Raw genomic sequence first — 19,127 nt, forward strand, 5'->3', positions numbered from 1 at the left:
ACAACTTACCGATCTTTCCAAAGTGCTTAAAAATAGAGCTGTTCCAAAAATTGTATTCAGTTCATTCACGGTGTTTAATCAAAGGCTCGTTGTCGATTTTTGAACTGCTTATCGATAAGCTATTGAATTCAGATTTTGTACAATTACGTTTACGGATGATAATAATTCGATTTAGAGTTTTTAAAATTTAATGTCGAAGAAATTTTTTGCGCATATTTCCATTTATGAATAAACTAAAAATCTTAAATTTTTAAGTTTGCATCATTTTACAGAGCGTAAAATAGCTTTTGAAATAAATTTGCATGAAATTTGTAACCTAATTTCTGATTTGGGGGCGAATTTTGTTTTAAATTTATATATTTTTTCGATTATTTGAGGTAAAAGGATACTTGGAAGTAAAAGACTGGACCAAAAGTAATAATAATAATAATAATAATTTATCGCATAGATTAATGGTAATAAGAGATTAGCTTCTTTGCTAAATTCCTGTACAGTTTTATAAGAAGAATCATAGGCTCTTAAATTACGAAATCAAATAATTGAATCGCATTGTCAGATGTATAATATTTATAAATTTATCAAGACAGCCTCACGTTTTTATTATTCGTGATATAAATTTGTAGAAGAATTTTTTAAAGAGAATTATTCAATCTCGTATTCCCATTAAATTACACGATACATTATTTTTAAAACAAAGGGCGTTAGCCGAGTAGGTCTATTGACTTCATTTTTTCATTTTCCGTTGAAAACTATGTCAGTTCACTTTTCAAACTGTTGCTACCACATATTACAGCCCTGTATTATATTTAAAGAAAATAAATAATGGTTTGGGTTTATTAGATTACGGCAGAGCACTCGAGGGCTATCTGCCTTGAAATTAAATAATGAATAATCTGCATAAATATATGTATGTTTCTCGCATTGTGATAAAACAACGGTACCTAGACCCATCCAATTTTGAATAACGTACATTTCCACCCGAATATGGGCATCTCGAAGCCGAGATTTGGAATTTGTTTTATTATATGTTTCCTATTTCGTAAAACTTCAATGAATTTTTTATTAAGAAACTCAACGATTTTTGAGCGAGCAAAGGCAACACTGTATGAAAATAATAATATAAAAAATTATCTTCAACGGACGAGACTGTGTATTGGAAATTCTAAAGATATGCTCATTTAAAATTTATTTTGCGGTATTGATGTTTAACTGAAGTTTTATGGTTTAAGTGCGAAGAACATGATATTTAAAAATAAAGGTAACCCACAAACTGTTTAAAAACGCCCTTTGGGCGTAAAGTAAAACTGAAAAATTTGCATTCTCAGATTTTTATGTTTGCATTTATTACTTTTATTTTTCTCGTTTTAATTCATTAATGCTCTTATAGGTAAACGTTCATTTTGTAAAAAATTCTATTTTTTATTCAATAACTGCTCTAAAACGGAAATTCTTAAATCCCTTTATATATGCATCCACTTTGTAACTGGTAATAAATTTGTTTCTTTAGAGTCAGTGTAAGGCCTTTATCCCAAAACATCAAGGAGATTTCTCCCCACGCTAATGACAGCCATTACCCATTGTCGTCAGGATTGCATGGACCCTTGTCCCCTTAGGCATTGGGGGTTGGAAGACTACAAAAATACGGGCTAGTCCTTTTTGGCGTGTTTTTTCGATAATACAAAAACACGGGACTGTCCGTTTTCGAGGGTACGTTTAAACTAACAATAATCCGTAACGAACCGTTAAGAGACCTGCATAAAAGAACGAGAAAATCCGGGTCGAACCGTTAATGGGTTAATGCCCATAACAGCATATGGGGCTACGCGGATACTAGACTAAGTGCCAAGAATTGGAAGACTTTGTGGCTTGTCATGACCTCCACCTCCTCAACACTCCAGACGCTCCACCCACTTACGATAACTCCTACAATACTGGCTGGCCAGACCTTACTCTCTGCACGCACAACATCGCAGGTAAAATTCAAGATTGGAGAGTAAATGAAGAAGAGAGTAACTCAGACCACAAGTACATACATTTCTCCATCAGCTGCGACACCACCATTTCTGTTATTACCAGGTTTAAGCTCCCAGGCAATAAGATCCGGCACCTCACCTCCTCCTTCTCCACCATCTTACATAACGAAGAAAGAAAACTTCACAGCATTAACAGTCCAGCCGACATGGAATTATTCACCAATCAACTCCTGGCGACACTGAAAGACATATGCCACAACATTCTGCCCACCCGGTCCGCGACGAAACTACAAGGAGTCTCTTGGTGAACCAAGGAGCTTCGCACACAGCGACAAAAATGCAGAGCCCTTAGACGTCGCATCCGCACTGCAGACAACAGCATCAGACAACAAATTTTGCTGGTATACAGGAAAGAGAGAGCCCTTTACAAAAATAATATTCTAACAGCCAAAATTACTAGTTGGAGGAACTATTGTACAGCTAAAAATAACCCATATGGCATCCTGCACAAACTTACCACCGACAAAGTCTTTCGCCCGGCACAGATCCATATCCAGACTCCAGCACTGGCCGATAATACCAACATAGTGGAACACACTGCCAGCAAAATCCTGAGCACTATATTCCCTGATGACAACCCAGAGGAGGACACGCCCTCACAGCGTATCATCCGCGAAAATGCAAGCACTCCCACCACCTCGTATGATATTCCCTTCAGTAGCAGTGAGATTGGACACGTCTTCAAACTCCTCCCGCGCAAAAAGGCACCAGGCCCAGACGGCCTCGACTATGCTATCATCAAGGTGGCCTACAATGCATGTCCATCATTCTTCAGCACCTTCTTCATCTACAAATGTTTCCACAGGCCTTCAAACAAGGACAAGTAGTTCTCTTCTTAAAGAAAAATAAAAGCGCACGAGATTTGCGCTCTTATCGACCCATCTGCCTTTTATCCTCAATGGGTAAGATTTATGAAAAACTACTTGTCCAACGGCTGTCCTATCACCTGCACGTGACCATTTTCCTCAGCTCAAGACCTTTCGGTTTCCGACCACGTCTCTCCACCACCCATGCTCTCTGTACTATCCGGGAAACTATACAACGCAACAGAGCTACGGGATACCATACGGCCTTCATCTCCATCGACCTGCAGAGCGCTTTCGACACCCTCTGGTGGCCTGCTACAAAACAAGCCCTCAGAATAGCACGCTGCCCAGCAAATATCTTTAACACCTTTAAAAGCTATTTGGAGAACCGAAGCTTTTAAATTTCCAACGACAACAGCACAACCAGCAAAAGCCAGGAGCGAGGATGCCCCCCAGGGCTCCTGCGCCGGACCGGTTCTCTGGGACCTAACTTTCAATTCTGTGATGGAAGCTGACTTGCCACAGCATACTACAGTTGTTGCTTATGCAGACGACGTCGCTCTGCTGGTCAAGGGACGCACACGGAAGGAATTAGAAAGAAATGGGACTGCAACATGTACCATATTCGAAAACATGTGCACTGCATTAAAACTCAAAATTTCCACTGAGAAATCCATGGCCCTTGTCATCCCTAGGGCAGGTACAAATCCATCACGCCGCCCTTGTATCAAATTGCACAATCAAAACATCAAGATAGTCTCAACCCTTAAACATCTTAGGCCTTCTCTGGGATCAAGGACTCACGTGGCTCCCGCACATTCAAGACATCAGAAAGAAGACTATCACCATTGCAAGGAAGGCACGCACCTTTCAAGGGCAAATTGGGGGCAGAACCATCATATACAGAAGTTCCTATATTACACTGTGGCAGAGAAGATCGCCACGTACGCTGCCGCTGCCTGGGCCCACCCAATGAGCGCTCGTAAAATAAAATTACTGACTACCGTCCAACGCCCTTTCGCCCTCAACCTCACGAAAGCCTTTCGCACAACTGCAATAAGTGCGGTGACTGTCCTTGCGGGGTTGCTGCCTCTCCACATCAAAGTGGAAATGGAAGCGGCATATACAACTCTAGTATACTTGAGAAAAGACGTCACATTCTACAATAGCACTTACAGCCCAGTCCAGTTTGAAACACCTGGACACCCTCTCCACACACACCCGGCAATTAAAGGCAAAGGAATTTCTGTCATCATTCCACGCACCCCTACCAACACTGGAATGCACGTACCTTCACAAGGTACCCACATCTTTACAGATGGTTGTAAACAGGAGGAAGGTGTAGGCAGTGCCTACATCCACTACCAGGATGGCCTGATAGAAGAAGATTTGGAAAGGTCGTTTGCAAAATCACAACAGCATCGTCCAAGCGGAGGTCCTGGCCATCACAGCAGCAATGCAGCACATTGTCCATAATGATCTAACTCATGCCACACTTCATACAGACAGCTACTCAATACTTCAAGCCCTCCAGAACCATCAGCACAGATCCCCACTAGTCATCGCCCTTCAGCACCTCTTGCAGCAAAATTCACATATGCACACGACGCTGATGTGGATAAAAGCACATGCCAACAACGAAGGCAATGAGTCAGCAGACCGTTTAGCCAATCAGGCAGTAACCGACTCAAATGCACAGCAGATCCACCTTCAAGCCCCACCTTCCTACCTAAACGGACAGCTCCGGAGTAAAGGGCTCTAACAATGGCAGGAGGAATGGAACCATAGCACAACTGGCCGCCGCACCTACGATTTCTTCCCAAAAGTCAGCACGGATCGACACATCGCAATCGCTCCGCTGACACGATATATCAAGGGACACGGCCCATTCCCCACCTACTTCCAAAGGCACAACATCTCATCAACAGATATATGCGTCTGTGGAGCCCCACGCAACCCAGACCACTATCTTTTCACCTGCCAGCTGACAAAAGACCATCACCTCCCATGTCCAACCATGAACAGAGATGCGTACCACCGCTTTATCATCACTCACAAGCCAGCCATAACCAAAATCTGCAAAGCTATCACACAAATCGGGGCAATGGGCCAAAATATCTGCTCACCGCAATAGACCAAGACCTATCCAGCAACTCTTTAAACACGATCATCTTTTCGTCCCTCCTACCGACTATCCAACCTTTTCAAAAGCTTTTCACTCCGGGGCCACCCCCACAAGTTGTTAAACAAAAGCTCTCCACCACCAAGCCTTCAACTTTATGTGCACACCTCAATCTTTTTTAGAACTTACCTTACCGGTGTGCTAGCAGAGTGCCAACTGTGTCATCTCAAAGTGCCTTCGAATGCCTACATCGCCTTCCAACCTATTGCAATGAATGGTACACCGCACGTATACATCATGCACCAACTCCGACTATGCCTAAGCACTAGCGCACACATCAGTGAAGATCAATACCTACACCTACACCGTACTTGTTCACAGTCATAGTAACTGTGCAACCATTATGACTGTGTACTGAAATTACTGTGCCTAACTTAGTGTCTGGGCTGTAGTGACTGTACCAACCTACAGCAATTGCATTAAAACTTAGTGACTGTGCCAAACTCCAAATTTAGTGCTATTAGTACCACAGTGTACACTAAACTTTAGTGTAGCCTGAACTCTTGCAAATTTGAACTATAGTGCAGACTGTACTTTCAGCGAACTCTAACACTAACTCCTGGCACCATAACTCGACATCCGGTACTAATAGCTTCATCTCTGTGTTTAAGTGCTCACAGCACATTTGCAACCCCAAGGATACCAGCAACACACATATGACTCTATAAGTATTTATTACTCTTGTATCTTATATATGTGTCTCTCTTCATATTTATCTTAATATCAATGCATCCTTATGTTCGTATCTGTTAGTATTTGTTTGTTTTTGCCTGTATATGTATCTATTCTTGTATTTGTTTTATATAGTTTTATGTATCTGTGTTATTCCAACAGCCATGCACACCCACAAAGTTATTGTCACTCAACCATTGTCAAACAATAATCCTGAGCCCCTGTTTGACCATGTATTGATCTTTAGATCTGTATTATAAACTCCCGAGGCAGCCTCACGGGGCCCCAGGGAGTTGTTATTCCTAGATAGAGGAGGGCGTGGGACACACGCCTGTTTACCTATGTTAAACACCAGGCGTCCCCGTCCTCCGTCACCTGTCACCTGTCTAGGTAGCTGAATATTGTCGTAATAAGGTCCGGAGGAAATTGATAATTTATCATTTTGACAAGGAGGCCAGCATGCCAAACCTTGTCAAAAGCCTTTTCGATATCCAAAAATAGAGCAGCAACAGTCTCTTTCTTATTTAGATGTTGTCCGATAATTTCTGTAATTCTTGTGATTTGGTGTACTGTAGAATGACCTGGTCTGAAGCCAAACCGGTAATTCTTTAGCAAGTTGTGACTTTAAATGAAGTTATTAACTCGATTTACAATAATACGTTCAAATAATTTAGCAAGAGTAGGGAGCAAGCTGATTGGTCTATAACCGCTCGTAGTTGACCCGTCTTTTCCTGGTTTTCTTATGACGATAATGGTAGCGTGTTTCCAGATACGAGGGAAATAGTTCAAATTTAAGCAGGCGTTAAAAATTTTTGTAATGAGGATTATCCCTTTCCTTTTCAGGTTCTTGACGGCTTTGTTACCAATCCCGTCATAACCGACCGCTTTCTTTGGGTTCAAATTATCAAGACAATCTTTTACTTGTCGAGGGGTGATGAGATTTCCTACGCTGCGACTAGCAGTAGCAATGTAATCTTTTACATGGTTTTCGATGTTAACATCATTTGGGTTGGGGTACTGATTTAACGTGAATTGGTCTTCGTAATCGCTAGCGAAGATGTTTGCTATATCCTCAGCTTTATGAATAGCCTGGTTGTTATGTTTAATTGGGCCAATGTTGTTCTCCTCCTTTCTGAGCGCTTTACTAATTCTCCAAACAGTAGAATCTGTGTGGGATAGTCTGTGTACAAAATTTTCCCATGCCTCTGAGCGATACTTAATCATCATGAGCCTAAGTTCTTTATTGCATTTATTAAAATTTCTTCTATCCTGCGGATTTTGAGTTCTCTGAAAAATCTTCCGAAGTCTGTTTTTCTCTTTAATTTTTAATCTGATGTTGTAGGGGACGGTTATGTCTTCATTTTTAACAAACTGCGCATTTTTTAAGGCACTCTGGATTTTAATATTTAAGTTTTGTATAGCAGTGTCTATCTCTTCTTTTGAGTTAAGATTTGCGTTAGGAGTGATGCTATTATTAATTTCATTCTGGTACTGAATCCAGTTTGTCCGAGTCTTCATGGGTGGTAATCCATGTCGTAGCCCGTAGAGGGTAAAACGAACAGATAAATGATTAGAGGATAGATCATTATCCACATTGAGATAGGGCTGTTGCGAAACATTAAAAGTAAGCATAATATCTAAGATATCAGAGTTGCTGCGAGTCATAGGGCAATACGCGTGTTTCGTAGGAGCAAAAATTTGTACATTATTGTTTATTATGTAGTTATATAACACAATTCCATCTTGGTTGTCGGTCCTGCAGTTCCAATTTGTAATTTTACAATTCATATCACCTGCGATGATAGCAGGATGGCCCAACCTTGCAATATAATCTAAATCCTGCGTATTGAGCGAGTTTCCGGGTGGCTTATAAATCGAAACTATGAGATATTCTACTCCTTTGCTATTCAGAATACACGCACATGCTTCTATGCTGTTAAAAATGGGTAATGCGAATTTGCAGCATTTTAGGTACCTTTTGGCAGCTATGGCGGTGCCTCCACCACGGTTATGTATTCGGTCGCTTCTAAACACATCGAAGTTTGCGATCTTTAGGGAGTCAGTCGTCCTGAGATGCGTCTCGTTAAAAAGAACGATATCTAAGCTATGCCTGTTCATGTAGTCATTAATTTCAGTTACTTGACTTTTTATGCCATTACAGTTAAAGAACATAAGTTTTGCATAGTTAATATGCCGCCTACTGTTACATGCTAAGTTGTTTTGGACGTGATTATACATGATTGTTCATATCAAACATCTTAATGGCTTCAAGAGCCACGCTTAACTTATTCATCTGGTCATCCAACAATTCAATGCAAAAAATATATCATATTAAACTTTTCTTCTAACGTAAAAACCGGTGGAAATGCAAGTCTTTCAACTTTGAGAAATTTGAAGAAAATTTGAAAAAGAAAAAAAAGGGTAATATTTTAATCATTATTAATTATTTCAAGTTCACATTTAAAGCTATCTTTTAAAATATCAGAGACCTGTCTATTAAATTACCGATATTTTTTAAAAGCAATTTCTTTTTCAAAATAATTTCACATTCAATATATACTATAAACAGTTTAACATTTTTCCGGATGGTCTTAAATCGCAGGCGTATGAAAGGAGAAAAATCCACACTGGTAGTCACTAATCATAAGTAATTCAAATATGTCTAGAAAAGTTGAAAGTTTAATTCTCAGCACCGCAGAAGTCATGTATTGAAGATCCAAGTCGCTTGAAATTGACTTAATAGCAGTCTTTTATTTAAAATGATTAGAGTTTAAGTGATTAATGCTTTTAGTTTAGGTTTCGAACGATTCGATTGGCTAACAAAACTCAATTGTTCGACTTCTCGAATCTTGAATGTTTCAAAAGATTCGAGCATTCAATTAACCTTTTACAATTAAATAAACATTCCGTTTATCAACCGCACCTCTAGCATCTTTTCTCATAGAATGTTATGGATCTTTATTATGAGCATCCCGTGCAAATTTATCTATCTGCTTTCGCGTAAGATCGTATCATTTTGCTCATGGTTGCGTCAGATATCCTTAGGCAGATCGCACACAAAATATGTGTGCACTTAAATTCACTCCACACCTCAAACACGAGTTTAAGACTAAAAATTGCAAACACATAAACAACTTAGATGATACAAAGATCCTTCAAATATCAGTGTTTTGTTAAACTAATAAAACTAGTCTCTACCGTTTGCTATTCAACAAATCCTAGTATATTATTTTAGTTATCGCAGCTACACATGTACTTAAAGGCTTTTTAACTGATGTCTAAGAGGACTGTGTTTCTTCTGTTATCTACTATTTAACTTTAGAAGCATTGGGAACAATGCTGAACAATGCGTCTTTTACGAGTAATCGTTTGGAGATTTCTTTAGAGTTCCAGTGCAGGAGCTCAATTCCCTTTCAAAACTGCCTACAGTAGGTTTTGTTTTTACTTCCTTGTACGAAGTAAAAAGGAAGTATTGTAATCGCGAAAAGTTTCAGGCAGCATATTTCAACGAAAATATCCATTTTGACCGCTATCGAATGAAATTTAACGATGTTTTTGCGTGATATCTGTACGTAAGGACAGAATTTCAGGACAGAATTTTCTGTAAGAAAGGACAAGAATTTCTCAGAAAGGACAGAATTTTCTGTACGTAAGGACAGAAAAAAACTCTTTTCCTCAAAAAAAAAAAAAAATTATAAAACTGCTTTAAAATGAATTCTGAAGAGAATTTTTCGTGGCATCTGTACGAACGTATATACGTGCGTGCGTGCGTACGTACGTACGTATCTCGCATAACTCAAAAACAAGTAGCCTCAAAACGTTGAAATTTTGTATATAGGACTGCTATAACATGTAGATGTGCACCTCGTATTTTGGTTGCACTCGGCCGCACCGAACGTATATAAATATATTTATATATATATCCACTCTGTTAACCGGCTCAGTGATCTCAGTTTCTTTACTCTTGTATGTTTGTAAATTGTACATTTTTTGCTTTAAAAATGATTGAATTATGTTGCTTTTATCTTCCGGTTAAGGTTTTTATGCCTTTAGTAAATCTCTAGGCAATATTTTTAGAATTATAAAAAATTTTAAAGTTGTTTAAGTGCCGCTAAGCCTAATCCTTTTCTTGATGGCGGCCATTGTTTGTTTACATTTGAAACAGCAGACTATTGGATTTGTTGCCAATCTAGAGAAACGTAGCTTCGCAACAACAAAGATAACGCCTTCATTTATTATTGCCAATTAAATCATGCTTAATCCTTTCTGAAATTTTTTCGAGGAAAAAAGTGTTTAAGATTTACTTCGTAATATTTAATATAGATATTTTGAGTTTTTATGTATATTTGCCTTCTCGCGAAGTGAGAACTGAATTAATTGAATAAGAAATTCTCAATCGTCTGTGAAAAACTGTTTCTTTTTTGTTTTGTTTGCTTAATGTCTTTTATATTTTATACATCGTTCTAGCTTTATTATAGTATTTGAATAGAACTTGTGACAACGATTAGATAATTCTATTCTTTAAATGATATAAATTTTGTTCATTATGAGTTATAATATGAACGAAATATAATACTGTTAAGTTAATCTAGCGCCAGAGTGTCGCTATGGTAAACAAATACTAGAGTGAATTTTAAAGAATGCATTTATTCTATTGTGGTTTATGCGCTGCCGGCGAACTAGATTTAATTCAATCCAATAAGTTTAAATGAAATGAAAGAAAAAATACGTATAATTTAAAATTCCGTGCAAGGATGTCATGTGGTGTACACATCAGATGTTTTTTCTTTATGCATGCGTAGAAAATTTTAAAAAAATATCTTAGTAGCGTGTCACTAGCGATCAATTGATTGTAATTTGAAATATTTCACGAAAACGTAAACTCTACTGACCAGCAGTATTAGTTTGTTAACTGTTTTTCCCTATCTTAATAACATATGGTAAATGTGTTCCTCTCGATTAGGAATTTATTCACTGTTCATAACTTAAATTTTTGTTTACAGAAATTGAGTTATAAGTAGAAAAATGATTGATTGATAATTAGAAAATTGAACTTGTATGTAGAAAAATGATTCATTAATAAACAGAAAATGGAATTTATATGTAAAACAATAATTAGATAATTGTGAAAGAAATTTTTAATTAAGAATAATAGCCATCAGCTTTAATAAATTTGCTTCTTAATGGTTATTCTGTATTATTTCTTCTTGGGTATTGTTATTGTTATTTAACAGATCTTTTTCTGAGCGAGGTCCCAGAAATTAAAACACAACGCAACTTCATAATTACGATCACAAATGTTAAATTCGCTAGCAACTTATTTTTATGATTATTGTTTCTACTGAATGCCTGATTATCCATACATATCTGAAAAACCACTATATTACCTTTGGATACTATTCGTCCTGGATTAATTTAATTTGATATTTAATTTTTCTTCGGTGTCACCTGTTAATATTGTTGACCTAAAATCCCACAATATTACAGATATAATTTGCCATTTTGAAAACATTTTCTTAACTGTGATTTTAGGAGCAATGATGCGTACACTGGTAGGCGATCGTATCAACGACACTTCTGGAATATTCCAGCAGTTAATTATTTCAGGAAGCTTCAGTGAAAGAAATTCGTCAGATTTTTGTATTTCTTCTTACTTAAGCAATCATATTAATTCTGCCATTTGATGTGACTGTGCAACTGCATAAAATAACCAATAAAACAGCATTGTCGTGTAATACGCTAAGAAATTTCAGATCCATGAGAGGCATAAAAGCCATTGAATCAAGTTTTAAATGCGGTACTTGCAGAAGCCAGGTATGAATAGGAAATTCGGAATTTAGCTAAAGAGAATTACGACTAGAAAACTTTTTACACAGCAATAAGTAATCGTAAAACAGAATTTGCATCTTCTCAGGAAAATAATTTGACATGTTGAATTTATAGAACTGAAATACGCAAAGAATGTAATACTGTAGAGTTGGTGTGTTATTTATGGTAATATACAGTGTAGAGTCTATGTAGCAGAAGAGTTAGCGAATACTCGCTATGTCTTTGAAAGAAGAGATATTCCAGAAGAAGGCTTAAATAACATTTTTTATTTGAGGTACAATAAACAGATGCACGGAAATGGAGTTCACAATTCACCACCTCTTGTGGCTAAATTAAAGTTAACAGAAAATAAAAATGTAAAAAATCACTAATAAATTTAAATGAATAGCGTCTGCCTTCTTAGCTTAACTAAACGTTAAATCGGCTGCACACAAAAAAAGCCGAACTTAGAAATATCAGTATAAACTGATAAGATGCCTAACACTGGTTAGCGAGCTCATTTCAGACACACAGCATAAACTCGAAACTAACTCCGCTTTTACTCTTTTTCGAACTCTTGAAACGCAGCTTTAATACAGCTCCTGAAACACTTTTAGCTTAGCATACTACATCATTTAAAATGTAAATCCTGTAGGAAACTGAAATCCAGAGGGAAAGGAAAGTAAAACTAAAAATAATTTGTTAGAATACAATAAAGTCCTTATATTACTGTCCCACGTAGATGAGATTCGTAAAGCTAATTAGATTGTGTCACACGTGAGTAACACGTGTCTACAAAAGTATTGATAACATTACCTAGAAAAACAGCAACCGTAATTGAGATAGACATGTACAATAAATAATGAAATTTAATAAGGAAAAGTAATATAGTTAGACACATTATAATGGCTTAAGAAAGAGCACGGTTCCAACACAGACACGGATGTCGAAGTTTACTTATCCCTGTGAACGGGCAATTGGCGGTTTTCTCTAGAATTTTTCAGTTTGTATCGCCGGTTTGGCGTTGACGCTACAAGATTATTAAATTACTCTAACCAAATCATTTTGTACTAGGAAAATATCCTCCACTTTCGCATGGCTGTTTTTTGGTCTTTAATATAATACATTACACAGTTTTTTAGATGTAGAATATTCTTAAGATTGTTTCTTCATGACGAAATAACATCCCTCTTGCACATAACCGTAGAGTCATTTCTTATATTCGAAACATGCAACATAAAAGAGATGCAACATTTCGTTATATTTTCCCTTAAGACTTTGAGAGCACACTTGGAATCGTTAGATATCTGGCATTAGAATCGTTAGACAGCTTGGTCAAACTGCCGCAAAGCAGAGTACTTGTGTTCTATGTACTTTCTGCATGATCTAAAGGAGTTCATTCTACTGTAGCCAGACACTGGTCAGCCTCATGGGACATCTGAATGCTAGTAACTAAACTGAAGCGAGAGCTTTGCGGGATAGTTGGCTTTCCATAAAATGCACCTTCAATACCTCCTCTTGATAAGAGTATGCGCGATAACATTAATTCATACCTGAAACTCCGCTACGTTACCTTACCTACTTATCAATTCTTAAGAACTGCATTCGCATTGGTTGATACTTTGGTATAAGCAAGGGATGTCCTATCCTGGCTCTTATCAGTTGCGAAATGAAATCTCTAAGATGGGTCTAGACATTTGAAGAAATAGCAAAAATGCTTTTTCCAACTGAGGAATTTCATGAAGAGGGATGCGCTTTAGATCCATGCTTTGCATTATGCCGCGAGTAACTTGCACGATGTACACTCTATTCCGGTATCTTCCTCCTGATATCTCAACGAGCGCAGAAAATGTAGAAATTCAGAACAGCAATTCAAGAGGACAGGGTAGCAGGTGAGGAAAAGGTGAAATCATTGTCACATGTGCAGTAAGGATCAACTGTGTTGATTTTTGAAGCAAAGCTATGAGTTTGTAACGCGTTACAGATCTTTTGTTCCGTTGGTGGTATCGCGTCTAGGATGTTTTACAGCATAACCTTCACTTCAAAATATTTCATCGAAAAATACAAAAATTATACTTACTATATGTGTGAAGGCCATATTTTCTAAAATGAATGAAATTTTAAAGAAAATTAAAAATCTCTATTGAAGGATTTCTTTTACAGAAATGTAAAGCCTCAACTGCTATTAATAATCTCCTTCCACTAATTGGTAAATCGTCCAGGTTAGACCTAAGAAGAAAGAGGCATATTTATAGGGCAATAATCAGACCAATATTTTGATACGCTTCTCCAGCCTGGGCAACTTACTCGCAGAGTGACATCAAGAAATTACAAGTCACACAGAACAAGCTACTTAGGATAATAACAAATGCACATTTTTATGTATCGAATGAAACCCTCCATAGAGACCTACCCATCAACAGAGTCGAAAAATTCCTACACAAGGCAAATAAGAAGTTCTTCGAAAAGGCAAGAAAATGCTCACATATGCAACATTTTAAAGTGTTCGATTATCACATATTTGCAGAGGATTCACGCATCAGACCACTCGCGGCCTTCCTCACCCAAGACTCAAATTTTCCAACGTAACCATATCACGAGTGCAACGTCGTTTGTATATACGTATGTACATAGACATCATTTAATTGTATGTATTATATCTATATTCATATTTAATATAGCAAATATGAATATAGAATATGAATATATCTATATTCATATTTGCTGTATAATCTCATGTATTTATTCAAATCTAATAAATTGAAATGTTCTATGTGTAACACTTTCTTTCACCACCCACTTATCATGAACAACTGGACATGTCAGATTTCCACCCTGCCATCGTCTCTCATGGTCATCGGCTGCGTCTGTTTATTTCTCTTCACTTGTGACGTCTTTCGGTCACCCCCCCTCTTCCAACTACCAAGCCTCCTTTCCCTTGTCATTGTCACTCACCGTCATGTGCCCTCCAGGCCAAAGTGTCAAGAGCCGGAAACGTAGCGTTAAAACAGCAACATCCCGGCAATAAAGATAATGAATGAATGAATTTTTTAGTTGTTTAAATTGTTTCAGGTTTCTAGAAAAATTATTTCCCTTAATATCGCGGTCTTGACCCACAGACTTACATTTTGATTTTACCGATCTGTAGCATTAATACCTGGATGGTTTTAGAATCCCCCCTCACTCAAGGCACTTTTCAGTGTACACTGAGAGCTCTTCTGTGCTTTTTCGTGTTAAAAGAACCTAATCAAACTTTTAATACTATGCCTCATACGCTTTGAAATAGCAGAAATAACGGTGCACTGCATTCTGAGGACATATCAAAATAATCAACGCAACCACTAATTTGCCATCGGGTTTATCGTTACAGAGTAAGAATTAATCAAAACTGAGGTTTCTCTTTCCGTCTTCCGTTATCCGCCTCAATCATTGTGCGTTCCGCATGACGCGTTCAGGCTGGCGAATGCAGTTGACTCTACAAGGGGCTTAAAATAGATTGATAGGATATAAGCCCAGGCAGATAAAATAAAAGACGAGGATAATTTTCTAAGACTGAAAGAAAAACAAAAAACAACTTCGCTTTCTTTCCACTACAATTTCAAAACGAGCCAAAACATAGGCTTATTGGCTTTGCAAGAAAACCTTTGGCAGCTACCGCCATCACGTGTTTGTATTTATGGCTTATGACTTATGACTTTTTTCTGGTCATTAACTACTAAAGAGGTTTCGCCAGTAGATCTCATTAAAGTGCATTAGGCAAAGATATTTTCAAATAAATGGTACTAGGGAAGTACCAACACCCGTGGGCGAAGAAAATTCCGCTGCGTGAGCAGGCATATCTTAATACTTACGAAAGTAGGCGTTCATCATAACATTGTGCAGTGATAAGCAATGGCATTAAATTGAAGCATGCAGACAGGTGCAGTGAGTTGTATGGCAAATGCAGATGGTGAGTGCAATATAGCTAGTAAGAGTGCAGGATAAGCAGTAGTGAGACATCATGAAAATGGCGCGAAGACAGTTTGAAGCTGTAAATGGCATAAGAGTTCAAAGTCCTTCAGAAGTATGCAGTAGCTAGATAGGCCGTAAAAAGTTCAAAAGTTCGCAGAATCATACGATAAAGTAAACATTCATACAAAATAATTTTAAAAAATGAAATAGTAACATAAAAATCTTGAATAAAAAACGCTTCTTGATTAACATAAGTATAATATGCAACACAAATAATAGGATAGGGTCCAATTTCAGAGTTCAAGTAAATTTTAAAATTAAAATTTACAAGTTACCACCATGACGAATTGTGATGAATAGTCCTTGGGCGTTTGACAGTGTATTCAATGGTTGGATCATAATCCAACATTTGTTTAATTGTGTTACTGACTATGCTTCAACTCGAAGAAGTTGTGAGTTGTCATGAGTATAAAGTTGTGCAGAGATGGAATATCCAAGTCGTTATGAATTATAGAGTTTCTCACGTACCAAGGTGCATTCACAATGCTACGTAGAAGTTTATTTTGAAGTATATCTAGTTTTTTGCGCTCAGTTTTATTGGCGATTGCCCAGGCCGGCACTGCATATAGCATGATCGGTCGAATTAGAGATATGTAAAGCACTTTCTTTATTTTTAGACTGAGCTTTGATTTTTTTGCCGATAATAGGATAAATTGCCATGTAGGCTGCATTTGCTTTGTTTAAGATATAAGAAATATGATCTTTGAAGGTGAGTGACTTATATATGTAAACACCTAAATATTTATAGGAATTAACTACAGGGATTAGAGTTCTATCTAAGTAGATATCAGTATTGACTCTTAATCTTGTTTTGTATCTCCGATAGAACACAATACAACATTTAGAGTCGTTGAGCTTAATTTTCCAAGTCTTGCACAAGTGAATGATTATATTGAGATGCATTTGTAAATTATTTAGAGCGAGCTGGGGACTTCTGGATTCAGTCAGTACTACGGATTCTGGACTTTCCCCCGAAATTTTATTACGAATAGAGAAGGGGAATTGAGGATTATGAATAGTTATATTATGATTTTCATTTAAATATATTTTTATATCATAATTTTGATTCTCATAATTCCTAATCTTACACATAAACTTTCCTTGTTATTGCTCTAATGCTTTTGCTAACAAGTCTTTTCTGTTACCAAGCCTGGTTCTCTCTGAAGGGGTGATATGTAAAAGTGAACTCAGAGTACTGAGATATCTCCGAGTTAGCTTTGCTCTTTAAATGCGCTTTGCAGTACGTCGTGTTTAACGTTCTTAGACTAAAAAGTAACTGTTGGTTATACTCTGTGATACTGTTAAGAGTCGTACAGCTATTTGTTTTGGAAACTTCCAGAATTTTGAAGTGTTTCTTTTGATAAAATTAATTTTATCAACCAATCATCGGGCTTGGGTGTATTCAATCTATTACGATCCCGTACAGATGCAACAATATATTATCAGAAGAAAAGAACATGTAATATATCGCTGAATGCTTTTGAGCAATATTATGCTTTAGCTAAATCATATTTCGATCGACAGAGTAATATGTTATTCAGCTGTGTGTTATACGTTAATTATGTTTTAATTGTGAGTTCACTATATTAATCATGTGTGTGTCATGTGTTCATTGAGTTTGAAAGGGGAAATTAAATAATGCTTCTTTGCTCTTGTAAAATATTTTATGAAATGATTGACTTCGAAATAAAAGTTAATTTTATCATTTGCAATGTTCAAAATATTTGCAAAAAATTGTTTAACGTTACATGGGTTCATTTCTATTACAACAGTGTCACGAAATTATTATTTTACTATTATGATACCTTAATTGCCTCCTCAGGATTTATGTATAGGTGTTGCTATTCGAACAGAGGATATCTGTGTACATGCTAATCATTATCTCTCTCTCTATATATATATGTGCGTATATATAATACATGAATATACAGTTACAACATATATATGTAGCAGTTACAACATATATATGTAATATAAAATGACTTTTCCATACTGATGGTATTCAATATAGAAGGTTGAATCCGTAATGAAATGCAAGAATTTTAATTGAGTAAAATGCTAATCTATAATGAATAGAAAACTGGCAGCCGAGGAAGATTAAATGTTCATTTTATTTTCAGTAAAACATGTTGAGGCCACAAACAATCTGTCACATTATTTGTGCCTACACAAGAATGTTGGCATTTTTGATAGATTTGCAATAAAAAGAAAGCAGCAGACAGCAAATCAGCTACGCGGAAGAGTAGAAAGGGAGTGCCAAATGTTCAGGATGAAGTCCTCATTCAGACTGAGTTGCACTATTTCATTGTTACATTGCGAATGATTTTTTTAGCTCAATCCAAAATGAATCCACTTGATTATTACACAATGAAATACTTTAAATTATTTCTAAACATCTTCAACGAGGTTGAAGAAATAAAGTATAAAAGCAATTGGTTGATAATTCGTTTGCAAAGAATTTAGAAAAAAGGTTAATCATGATGCAGATTTTTGGACAAAGCATATAAAACCATAAAAATCACCTGCGGTCTCGAAGCTCAAATCTCAGTATACGCTAGAAGGGTTAAGAAACCGTAAAACATAATGAGACGATTATGTTTCATAGCTCATTCAACATGTACAAAAAGTGTGCTTCACACAGCATTTTAAGATACCTCTGTTTTAGTGATCGCCGATTTCAAGTGAACGTTGTACTGTGTTACAGTACGAAAGTTATGTTTTATGTCCAATCGACGGAACTATAATACCTGTCAGAACAGATTTAAGGAAATATGCTTCCAGTACACTTTTACCAGACCCGTTACATTTTTGTAACAATGAAATTTATTATTGGAATTGATGTATTGATTTCCGTTTGTTGTAATGCACTTATTAATTGAACATGATTAGAAAATCCATGCTGCAGCGATGACTGATTCTCGTCTGTCTCTATTTAATCTGATTCTTTCGTATTGTTATATTTTCAAATAACAAATTTTTCAATAAAGATGCCATTTCAGTGAAATCATGAGATTAAAAGACCACATCTCAAAGTAAAATACATGTAAAAAAAAAAAAAAGTTTGAAATTTTGCATTTTATTGCTCAAGAATTTGTACAAACCGTGTTGTCTAAGAGAACAGGTTTTAAAATAGTAAAAAATACTAATATTCACCAATACCCAATAATACCAGCTTTGTACCAGTAATACTCATAAAAACGATAGTAAATAAGTATCGTTTTGTTAACATAACTCAGTTAAACCTAAAATAAAGGGTTTTCTTGACTAAGATTTCATTAAAAGGGAAATTAAATAACAAAAATTTAAGGCTCATTTCTAGAACATACTGCACAAACCTAGACGTTATTTACCTTGGACACGCCTTTTTATAATGTAATATCGGCTTCGTCTCTTTCCAGAAAAGAGTTACAGTCCATCATAGCTTCATATTTGAAGAAAATTTAAATTATATTTAAATTGAGCAGAAATGTTAGCTGCATAATGTTACTGCGCGAGATTTTTGACAATAAATTTATAGTCTTCTGGTTGCTGTCGTTAACATTAAACACAACGAGTTAACGTTCAAAACTTAATTATTAAAATTTACTAAACGATTAAAAGAATACTATCGAAGAA

The sequence above is a fragment of the Stegodyphus dumicola genome, chromosome 9 (assembly GCF_044657685.1).
Source record: "Stegodyphus dumicola isolate Sdum_Otavi_A_Nest chromosome 9, ASM4465768v1".
Lineage (NCBI taxonomy): Eukaryota > Metazoa > Arthropoda > Arachnida > Araneae > Eresidae > Stegodyphus > Stegodyphus dumicola.